Source organism: Chrysochloris asiatica, unplaced genomic scaffold (assembly GCF_000296735.1).
Source record: "Chrysochloris asiatica unplaced genomic scaffold, ChrAsi1.0 scaffold00107, whole genome shotgun sequence".
NCBI classification, from domain to species: domain Eukaryota; kingdom Metazoa; phylum Chordata; class Mammalia; order Afrosoricida; family Chrysochloridae; genus Chrysochloris; species Chrysochloris asiatica.
In genome coordinates, this window is record NW_006408625.1 from 7,985,469 (window position 1) to 7,996,868 (window position 11,400).

At 38.1% G+C, this 11,400-nt stretch overlaps 1 protein-coding gene and 1 pseudogene across 1 annotated transcript in view; one reads left to right on the forward strand and one right to left on the reverse strand.

Annotated features, from left to right (window-relative positions):
* Window positions 1-11,400, forward strand: part of CCDC15 (coiled-coil domain containing 15) — a 227,537-nt gene that overhangs the window by 66,694 nt on the left and 149,443 nt on the right. The window lies entirely within an intron of this gene.
* LOC102839479 lies at window positions 9,666-10,845 on the reverse strand (annotated as a pseudogene).

An 11,400-nucleotide genomic window follows, 5' to 3' on the forward strand; every position in this document is an offset into this window, starting at 1 on the left:
TCCGAGGGTGGGGCTGGGGTGCCCACTAGCTCAGGCACCCCTATAGTCACCAGAATTGGTGTGCACAGACAGCGAGGGGCCAATGAACAGCTACCAAAAGAGAAGAATGTCCACACCTTTATCTCTACGGTTCTGTCAGGTGTCTGTGGCCGCTCCGATCTTTCCCCCACGTGGTCTCACCCAAGATGGCGGCTCCTGGAGCAGCTGAGCCACCCGGACCAGAAAGCAATAGATGTCTTGCTTCTGCCACAAATTCCCCCAGCTGTAAGCCTTCCAACCTCTAAGTATTCCTTTATATGTGGTTCAGAGTTCTGGGACCATCCTCTGAGCCTGCTTGTTCGCGTATTCTGTGTTGTTGTTGGCGGAGCTCTCTGCTATACGTCCACCCGATCCGCCATCTTGTTTGTTCTCTGCCAAGATTTGGGATTAAGTATTTTTTATAGAAGAGTTAATAAATAGTCACATGGTTTACATTTAGTTAGTTACTATATATGTACCTTATCATAGCATTATGGTGTTTTGGTTCTTTCTGCCCTTTTAACAAGAACAATGTAAATTGAAGGGTCTTTATATATAAAAAAGGTAAACTTTTACCAAGCTGCTATGAACTAATACTTTGCTTGCCAAAGTTCTTGCTAATTTTTATTTTCATGGAGGAAATTACTACATTATATTAAAATCTCATCATGGAGAATTGTTGCATCTTAACTACTCAACCTTGTAGTTCAAACTGACCTTGCAATCCAGTGACACACTAAGATTCCCATTAACATCATAGAAGTGAGGTTTATAATGTAAAGGATAATTACATAAGAATAGGTCTGATCACATCATTTTGTTATTTTTAAATGCCATCTAGTCTATTCCATCTCATAATGACCCTGTTTTGGGTTTCTGAGGAATCCTTGACCCAACTAAATTGGCACAAAACTTTATAACATTGACATACTATATTGTGGTCAGGTGCCATCAAGTCAGTTTATAAAGAAAAGAAAGAAAGAGACGAAGGAGAGAGTCTTGGCTTCAACAGCAGGCAGGTTTATTGAGAGTAAACCTGGGAGGGGGTACTATTAAGTCACCAAAGGAGACCAAGAGCCTGTCTGTTCTCTTCCAGACTGGGGTATTTAAAGGCCGTGTGGTTGGGATACAGTTCTGGCGAGTTTACAGTGAGCGGGGGTATGGAGATTTGGGTAGGGGTAGTTGCAATGCCATTGATTTGATCAGGCGCAAGGTCCTTCACAGTTATAACTCTTAACTCACAGCAACCCTAAGCACACAGAATGAAACACATGCCCAGTCCTGACCCATCCTCGTAATTGTTGTTAGGTATGAGCCCATTGTTTCTGCCACGGTGTCAATCCATCTCATTGGGTGGAGTCTTCCTCTTTTTCAGTGACCCTCTATTTTACCAAGCATGATGTCTTTCTACAGGGACTGGTCCCTCCTAACAATGTTCAAAGTCTCACCATTCTCACTTCTAAGGAGCATTTTGGCTGTACTTCTTCCAACACGGATTTGTTTGTTCTTTTGGCAGCCCATGGTACTTTCAATATTCTTTGCCAGCACCATAATTCAAATGCATTGATTCTTCTATGGTCTTCCTTATTCATTTACCAACTTTCACATGTATATGATGTGATTGAAAATGCCATGGCTTGGGTCAAGCCACCTAAGTCCTCAGACTGATCTCTTTGTTCTTTAACACTCTGAGGTCTTTTGCAGCATATTTACTCAATACCATAGGTCATTTGATATCTTAACTGCTGCTTTCTGGAGTAGTGTTTGTGGATCTAAGCAAAATGAAGTCTTTGACTACTTCAATCTTTTCTCCATTTATCATGGTGCTATTTTTATTGGTTCAGTTGTGAGGATTTTCATTTTCTTTACATTGAAGTGCAATCCATACTGAAGGCTATAATCTTTGATGCCACATTCTTATTCACATAATATCTGATACTATGAATCTTTGTGAGAGCAGATAATTCTCATCTTTTTCCCTTGGAGTAGCTGGTGGGTTTAAATTGCTGACTTTGTGGTTAGCAGTCCAATGCCACCAAGGCTCATGTTTATATATCATATATATATATATATACACACACACACACACACACGTGTATATATAGATACATACACACACAAAGAGGCTTCAAAAAGTTCGTGGAAAGATTTCATTATCTTTTAATTCCATTTTCCATGAATTTTTTGAAGCCTTGTCACATATATGTATTATGCTTTCAGCTAAGATCTGTCTGATATTAGCAATGATATTCCTTAATTCACGTCTCCTTATGAACCCAGCTTGAATATCTGGGCAATTTTGGACTGATGTGCTGTTTTAACCATTTTTGAATTATCTTCAACACAATTTTACTTACGTGTGCTATTAATGATACTATTTGATAATGTCTGCATTCTGTTGGATCACCTTTTTTTGGAACGGACATGAATATGAATATCTTACAGTTTTTGGCCAGGTAACTGCCTTCCAGATATTTTAGTATAGATGAGTGAGTGTTTCCAGCATTGTATCTGTTTGTTGCAGCATTTCATTTGGTATTCCATCAGTTCCTGGAACCTTGTTTTTCACCAATGCCTTCAGTGCAGTTTGAACTTCTTCCTTCAATATCATTGGTTCTTGGTCATATACTGCCTCCTAAAATGGTTAAAAGGAGCATTGGTAGTGTAGTGGTTACAAATCGGGCTGTGAATCTTAAAGTCAGCAGTTTGAAACTACCAGCTGTTCTGTGGGAGAAAGATGAGGTGTTCTACTCCCGTAAAGATTTACAGCCTTGGAAACCCTGTACAGGGTCGTTATGAATTGGAACTGACTCCACGGCATATCATGACCAGACCAAAATGGTTAAATGTTAACCAATTCTTAAATTCCTTCATTTGATGCATCTTTCATTATTCAATATTTTGCTCATAGAATCCTTCAGTATTGCAACCTGAAGTGTAAATTTTTCTTAGTTATTTCAGCTTGAGAAATGCCAAACATGTTCTTTCTTTTTGGTTTTTAACTCCATGTCTTTGCACATTTCATTATAATAGTTTAGTTTGTCTTCTCACTCTTCAGTTCTTTTACTTCATCATTTCTTCTTCTATTTTAGCTTATGTTCAAAAACAAGTTTCAAACTATCTTCTGGCATCCATTTTGGTCTTTTCATTCTCTCCTCTCTTTTAAATGACTTTTTGTTTTCTTCATAATTGATGTCCACAATGTGTTTAGTCTTTGGTCATTAGTTTTCAATATGTTAAATCTATTCTTGAGAAGGTGTCTAAATTCAGGTGGGATATACTCAGAGTCATTCAAGGTGACTTAAAAAACTTGGTGAAAAAATTTTATCTTTTACTTCTGTTTTTTTTATGAACTGTTTGAAACTCCCTTCTGTTTTGGCTCTTGTGGCATTTTAATTTTCTTCAGCTTCTACTTTAACTTACATATGAGTATTGATGGTCTGTTCCTCAGTTGGCCCTGGCTTTTATTGACTGATGATATTCAGCTTTCCTAAAATATTGACAGAGCCACACTTCCTCCAGAAGTTCTAGGCATTTGACTGTGGGAATCATAATAAATTTAGAAGAATTGGAATTCCAGAACATTTATTCATGCTAATGAGGAATCTTACATAGAACAAGAGACAGTTATTCAGACAGAACAAGGGGATACTGTATGGCTTAAAATCAGAAAGTTGTGCCTCAGGTTTTATTCTTTCACCATACTTACTCAGTCTGTTTGCTGAGCAAATAATCTGAGAAGCTGGAGTATATGAAGAGCCATCAACAACCTGCCATTTTAGCTGCTTGACCTGCCTGCCTGTCATCTGACTCTCCAATCTTGGTTCATCTGATCCACAGACTTGGGACTCACCCACCTCTACAACTATGTGAGCTATTTCCTTGATAAAAACTTCTCTTTATAAATACATATGTATAAGTTTCACTGGGTTTGCTTCTCTAGAGAACCCAGCCTTACACATCATCCCACAGATTCTCTGGTCTTTAGTCATTAGTGTTCACTGTGTTAAATCTATTCTTGAGATGGTCTCTAAATTCAGATGGAATACACTCACAGTTGTATTTTGTCTCTCATAGACTTGTTTTAATTTTCTTTAGCTTCAGCCTGAACTTGCATATGAGCAATTGATGATAATGAGTTTTTCTGTCATTGCTTTCTACAAATGTAGTCATTTTGATTCCTGTATATTCCATCTGGTGAGACCCATGTGTAAAGTTTCTGTTTATGTTATTGAGAAAGGTACTTTGCAATGAAAAAAGTCCTTGGTCTTGCAAAATTCTATCATGTGATCTCTTGCATCATTTCTGTCATCAAGGTTATATTGTCTACTACTGATCCCTCCTCTTTGTTTACAACTTTCACATTCCAGTCAACGGTAATTATCTACATATCTTGTCTGCATGTTTGATCAATTTATATCAAATTTTTATCACCAAGACTCTATTTCTCAATTATTGAACCTTCTTCTTAGTTTACAACTTTCACATTCCAGTCACCAGTAGTTATCAATGTATCTTGATTGCATGTTTAATCAGTTTATAACTGAAGAAGTTGTTAATATTCTTCAATTTCATCATCATTGGCTTTAATGGTTGATGCGTAAATTTGATTAACTGGCCTTCTTTGTAGGCATATGGGTATTATCGTATCATAGACAGCATTGTACTTCAAGATAATCTTGAACCTGACCCAGAGAAGCAGTGATGCCTGAGATGGAGGCAGAGACGATGACGCAGAAAGACAGAGTGGCTGGGGACTTGAGATCCAGAGGGGAAAGGAGCTGTGTGCTGATGACTGTCCGGTGGGGGGGTGGGGGGGGCGGTTGGTGTTGAGGGCAGGCTTGCATGGTATACCTTTTGGTTGGTTGATGTTGCATGCACGGGATTGTAACTATGGCAATGAAACGATGTATAATAGAATGAATGTAAAACTAATGGTCCCCCATGTAAACTATCACATAAAACATTTATTTGAAAAAATAAAAAAAAGATGTATCTTGAAAGGTCTTTTGTTTTGACAATGAATGTGACACTTTCTCTTGAATATGTCGTTCTAGGCATAGTAAACCATATGATTGTCTGTTTCAGAATGGCCAACTCACTAATGCACTGGATATTGATCTTTGTGTACTTCATCTCATTTTTGACAGCAAACAATTTTCTTAGATTCGTATTTTATACATTCCACATTCTGATTTTTTTTTTTTTTACTTTGTATTTTGAATTAAGTGAAGGTTTACAGAATAAATCATCAGTCCCGCATTTAACAAAGCGTGCACCAATGATTGCAATCATGTCCATGTTCCGTAAGTTAACAGTATTTATCTCTGTTCACTTCAACTCTTGCACTCTCCCTGTGTCTTCCACTACCTTCATCTTTTCTCTACCAACCTCCCTCTTGTATATTGCTTTCTCCATTACACAAATTAACATGTGTCTACCATTCCCTCTGAGCCCTAGTAACCATCATAGAATGTTTCTTTTAGCAAGAAAACCTATTCTTAACATTTTACAATGGTGATCTCCTTCTATATTTGTCCTTTTATGATTGACTAATTTCACTCAGCTTAATGTCCTATGGCTTCAGCTTGTTGTGAGGTGTTTCACCGATTTGTCATTAGTCTTTAGTGTTGCATAATATTCCATTGTGTGTATGCACCAAAGTATGTATCTATTCTGCTATTCTGTCTCTACTGGTACATTTAATCCATTTACATTCAGTGTAATTATTGCTAGGTATGAATTAATTGCTATCATTTTGGTGGGGTTTTATTTTTTGTGTATGGTGTTGCTAGTTTCTTTGTTTCACATAAATATCTGCATTGAGTTCATTTTGTTTGTGGATTTTCTTTTGATTCGCTTCATTGCTGTTGTTTTAATGTTTACTAAGTCTTTCTGATTTTCCTGTTTTTTTGATGTGAAGGTTTATTATTTTCTGAGGTTACCCTATAGTTTAATAATTTTCCCCCCAGATAAAAAGTCTATTTTATCTGAAAATCTACTTGACTTCCATGCCATTTGGAAGTTCTGTATCTACACTATTCCCTCTTTTTGCTTTGTAGTTGACTTCACTATAAATCGACATCTCTAGTTTCCTATTTCCAGTTTTACAGGTTTGTTTTACTTTGGATACTTCAATATCTTGACTGAGTTACTGGTTGTGTTTTTACAAAGACCATGTGGGTGTGGGGACCATGTCTAACTTCCCATGGCTTCACAAGGGGGAAAGAGAATCAAACAAACAGAAAAAAAACCGAAGGCCTATTCATATGAAGCAAAGTCAGACTTGCTTCCACCCTATAATATTATGTACTGTATTTTAATACTAACCATCTATCCCTCAGCACTCTCTGCTTCACATGCATTGCAATGGCCACACATAACTCATAACAATACTCATGAATGTGGGGTTTATTAGGGAAGTGAGCAGGGTACAAGTCAGAATCAAAAAACACTTAGGATACAGCAGTTCTCCAGTCAGGAGTGCCTCTTGTCTGCCATATTGCAGGCACACCTCACTCTTGTCTTCAGCTTCTCAGCCATGTGGTCCCTTAACTTCTGCCCTGCTCAAGCACATGTTACAAAGTTCTTTTTAAGTCAGTCTGTGAATGCCCAAAGGGCACATTCTGCAAGCCAGTCTCCTGTCTTTGGGTACTCAGCTTTATTCTGTACATAGGTCTAGAGCTTGAAGTTGCTCTCTCCATACAAACTCCTCTGCTGTCGCCTCTGCAGCCACTGTTTTTCTAGGTAGGGATCTCACGTGTCATTCATGCTCTTCCTTCTTGACGGTTCTGGGATCTTCCATCTCAGCTTTTGAGACAGCTCCATTTATTTCCCCTCTAATTTTCATTATTTCTTCTGTTGACTGCAGGCTTACTTTTCTGGTCTTTTTCTAATTGTTGGAGATACTGTGTTAATGTGTTGATTTTGGGTCTTCTTTTTTGGATTTGTGCCTTTATTGCTGCTATAAATTGTCCTTTCAGGCTCTTCTTTTGCTCTGCCCCAAAAGTTTTGTAAATTGAGTTTTCCTTCTCATTTGTTTCTAGGAATTTTTAAATTTTCCTTTTTATTTGTGTAACTACCCAGTAGCATATTTTCAGGGTGCTATTCAGTTTCCATGGAGTCCTGGTGTGTTGCTGTGTGTTAATTCACCAGACTGCAAGGTCGGCGGCTCAAGCTCACCAGCTGCTCCTCGGAAACCCTATGCAGGGTCACTATGGGTTGGAACCGACTCAATGGCTCTTAACAACGACAACAACAATTCAGTTTCCATGTATTTGATTTTTTTTCTTTGATCTTCCTCTTGTTGATTTCTAATTTTATAGTGTTGTGTTCTGAGAAAATGCTTTGTAGCATTTTGATGTTTTAAAATTCATTGAGACTTGCTTTGTGGCCTATCACATGATCTATTCTGGAGAATGTTCCATGTGCACTGGAAAAGAATGTGTATTGGGCTCTTGTTGGGGTGAATGCTCTGTTCAAATCTATGATGTCAAGTTGGTTGATTGGGGTTTTTAGTTCCTCTGTGTCTTTGTTGAGTTTCTTTCTGGTTCTTCACTCCTTTTTTGAAAGTGGTTATTAAAGTCTATTTCTTTTTTCAATTCTCTTATGGTTTTCTTTACATGCTTTGGGCTCTTTCATTGGGAGCATGGATATTTATTATGGTTATGTCATCTTGCTCAGTTGACCCTTATGCTGGTTTTTACCTTAAAGTTTATTTTATCAGAGATCAATATTGCCACTCCTGCTTTTTTTTCTTTAATTGCAATTAGCTTGGTGTATTTCTTTCCAACTTTTAATTTTTAATGTTTTTGTCATTGTGTGTAAGTTGTATCTCTTTTAGACAGCATATTGAAGGGTCCTGGTTTCATTATATTCTGCTAGTCTCTGTCTCTTGATGGGTACATTTAATCCATTGACAATTAGTGTAATTATTGATAAGTATGGATTAATTGCTCTCATTATGCTATTTGGTTGGGTTTTTTTTTTTTTTGGTGCTGCTGATTTCTTTGTCCTGCATTCTTTCCTGTGCTGAGTTCATTTTTGTGTGTGTGTCTTTTCTTGTCAATTTCTTCATAATTTTGATGTTTCTGTAATCTTTGATTTTCCTTTTCTCATCTTAATGTGGAGATGTATTAAGTTTCTATGAGGTTACTGTATATTTTATTATTTTTTTCATCCTTTTAAAATAGTGTGTTTTTATCCTGAAGTCTACACGACTTCCTTACCACCTGGATCTCTGTTAACTATGCTTGTCCTTCCTTTTGCTTTGTAGTTGTCCTGATCATAAACTGGCCTCCTAGATCCTTATATTTCATTCTTGTAGCTTTATTCTGCTCTAGACTTCCATGTCTGGATTGAGTTCTTGCAGTATTGCCACGTATGCCAATCTCTGGTTGTTGTCTGCCAATCTCATATTGGTTCTCAGTCAGAAGAACACCCTCTAGTATGTTTTGAAGTACTGACTTGGTTTTTATAAAATCCCTTAATCTCTGTTTATACTGAAATGTTCTGATTTCACTGTCATATTTGATTGAGTTTGCTGACTATATGATTCTTGATTGACAGGTTTTCTTCTTTAAGAGTTTGTTTATGTCTTCCCATTGCCTTCTTGCCTGCATACTTTCTGCTCTGAAACCAGAGCTTAATATTATTTATTGGCTTTCCTTTGTAGGTAATACTTAACTATTTTCCCCAGCTGCTTTCAGGATTCTTTCCTTGTCTTTGATTTTAGAAAATTTGTTTATGATGTGTCTTGGTGCTGTACTTTTGGGGTCTTTCCTGCCTGGAGTTCGTTCTGTTTCTTGAATGCTCGTCTTCTCATCTTTAGCTTTTTATGTCTTCTGTGGTTTTCTTTGTCTTTTCCTGATTGGGAATTCCAATCACCCATAGATTATTATTCTTCTTGTCGCCCCATATGAATCTTAGGCTTTCTTCAGATTTTTTTTCATTCTTTTGTCTGCTTGTTCTTCTATCTTAGCACTATTGAGAGATTTATCTGCTATAATTTATCTGCAAGCTCGCTAATGCTGGCTTCCATCCCTTCATTCTATTCCTTTATCCTTTCAGTGTATTTTCCACTTCTGATATTTTAGTATTGGTCATTTATACCTCTTTTTCTGGTTCTGTATTGTCTCCAATGCTGTATCCAGTTTGTTTTAACGTTCCTGTAATGCTTTTCTGACTTCTTCCTTATTTTCCTTGACCTTTCTGTAGAACAGTTGGATGCACTTCAGTATCATTCTCCTGGATTTTTTTTTTTCTTTTTAAACAATCACGTTGTTTATTTAATAGGTCATCAACTTTGTCCCCATACCTGCCTAAAACTGGAATTTCATATTTCCATTCCAGTAATAATACAATAACAAAGCTAATCAGAGTAAGCTACTTAAAGAGAACTAAGCTAACAGAGCTTACATTCTTTTAGCATGCAAAATATAAATTTACACATTCTAGAAAACACAACTTAGCCACTAGAAATTTAACGAATGTAGGAAAATCCAGAGTGCAATTATGATGAGCTGAGATGCCATAAATGTGTTTTAAGGGCTCTTGGTGCATCATCTCTTGCCAGTAGCTGAATCTTGGCAAGCTAATGCCAAAGGGAAAACACTCAATTTACTTAGGAACCAAAGGGCTGGAAGTCACTAAACATTAATGAGAGCATCCTCCACAGGACAAACTTTACCTTCTAGGAGTTCTAGACTAGTACCACATCCAGTGCTCACATGGCTAACTTTATCCTCAGTGTTCCATTTGACACAGCAAGTGGCAGTGTCTCCACCACCTCTGATGGTGATGCAGCCACTGGAAGTGGCTATTACCACCTCATCCATAAGGGCTTTGGTTTCCTGGGCATAAGCTACAGTCTATGCATACTTCTTGCTGCTCTCAGGACCATAGTCCAAACCCATCCAGCTAGCAGTTATGCCAGAGGCCACAGTGGCGTGGCCAGTTTTGTCATTCTCATCAAACTTGTCAGCAATGACAAAGTCAACAGGCAAGGTAATCTTCACACCATTCTTCTCAGCTTTTGGCATTAGGTCTTTGACAACTTTGGCTCCCTCTTCATCAAATAGAGAAGTATCAATCTCCATGTTATTGAGCACTTTAAGGAAGGTAAAAGCCATTCCACCACCAATAATCATCTGACTTTATGCAGCATATTATTGATCAATTGGATCTTGTCTGCAACTTTAGCTCTGCCCAGGATGGCCAGGAAAGTTCGTAATGCGCTCTCCAAGGCTTTGGCAAAGTAATTCAGGTCTTTTCTTCAAGAAATCACCAGCCTTCTGTCCAGATTCACTCCATGAATCTGCACCATGGGGCAGTGCCAAAAACATCATTGAGATAATATCCCTTAGCTTGGAAAGTGAAACCTGGAAAGCGTCTTTTTCAGTTGGCTTGACTTTAACCTTGTTCCCAGAAGCATCTTTTCCCTTTCTTTCTTATTCTACATGAAAGTGACAGTTCTCCAGCAGGATGACAGAACCAGCAGCTGGATCAGCATAGGCTTTCTCTACTTCTGGACCCACACAGTCCTTCAAGAAAACATCCTTGCCCAGCAAAGGTTTGATTTCTACAGCAACTGACTCTAAGGAGTATTTGTCAGGCATGGGGACACCATCAGGCTGGCCCAGGTGGTTCATAAGAACAACTGACTTGGCTCCATTGTCCAAGCGAATTTGATGCTTGGGATTGCAACTTGATCCTCTGGTTGTTTGTTATCTGGTGGTTCTTCATAGGAACATTAAAGTCCACTCTCATGACCACTTGTTTCACTTTAATGTTCAACTTATCCAGAGTGAGCTTGATAGAAAGTGACATCTTCGCAATACAGCAAGGGTGAGTGGCTTGGGATGCAGAAAGTGGCAACAACAACCCTGAATTGTTTTTCAGTTAATTCCAAAGCTGCTTCTCCCTCCAATGCAATTTGTAGCTCTTCCTTTTGTGGTTTGTTTGAATTACTCTGTCTTGTTTCTGCTTGTGAGCAGAAATTTTCTGCTGCTTTTTAGGCATCGTGGTGTTATATTTGTATTAATTAGATAAATGTATGTTGGTATATTCTTAAGCACTCTCTATTTGTCTGCTGGCAGTTGTGATCAGAGATGGGCTTCTCTGTTTCTGTCAATACAGCTCAATACAGAGTGTTTTTAGCAGGTATTGGTTGTGGAGGTGCTCTGGTTTATAGCAGCTATTTTTGGCTCTTGTCCTATTGGTGGGGATTTAGAGGGTGTAATAGTAGCCAGGCTTTATGGCCGCAGTTGCTGTCTCTTTTCAAGTGAGGCAAGTTGAGAAAGATAGAAGGAGGACCAAAATACAAGACTAAAAACAAAAGTTGAAAGCCATACAAACCCAAGTGGGGGAGGGGTGGAGTATATA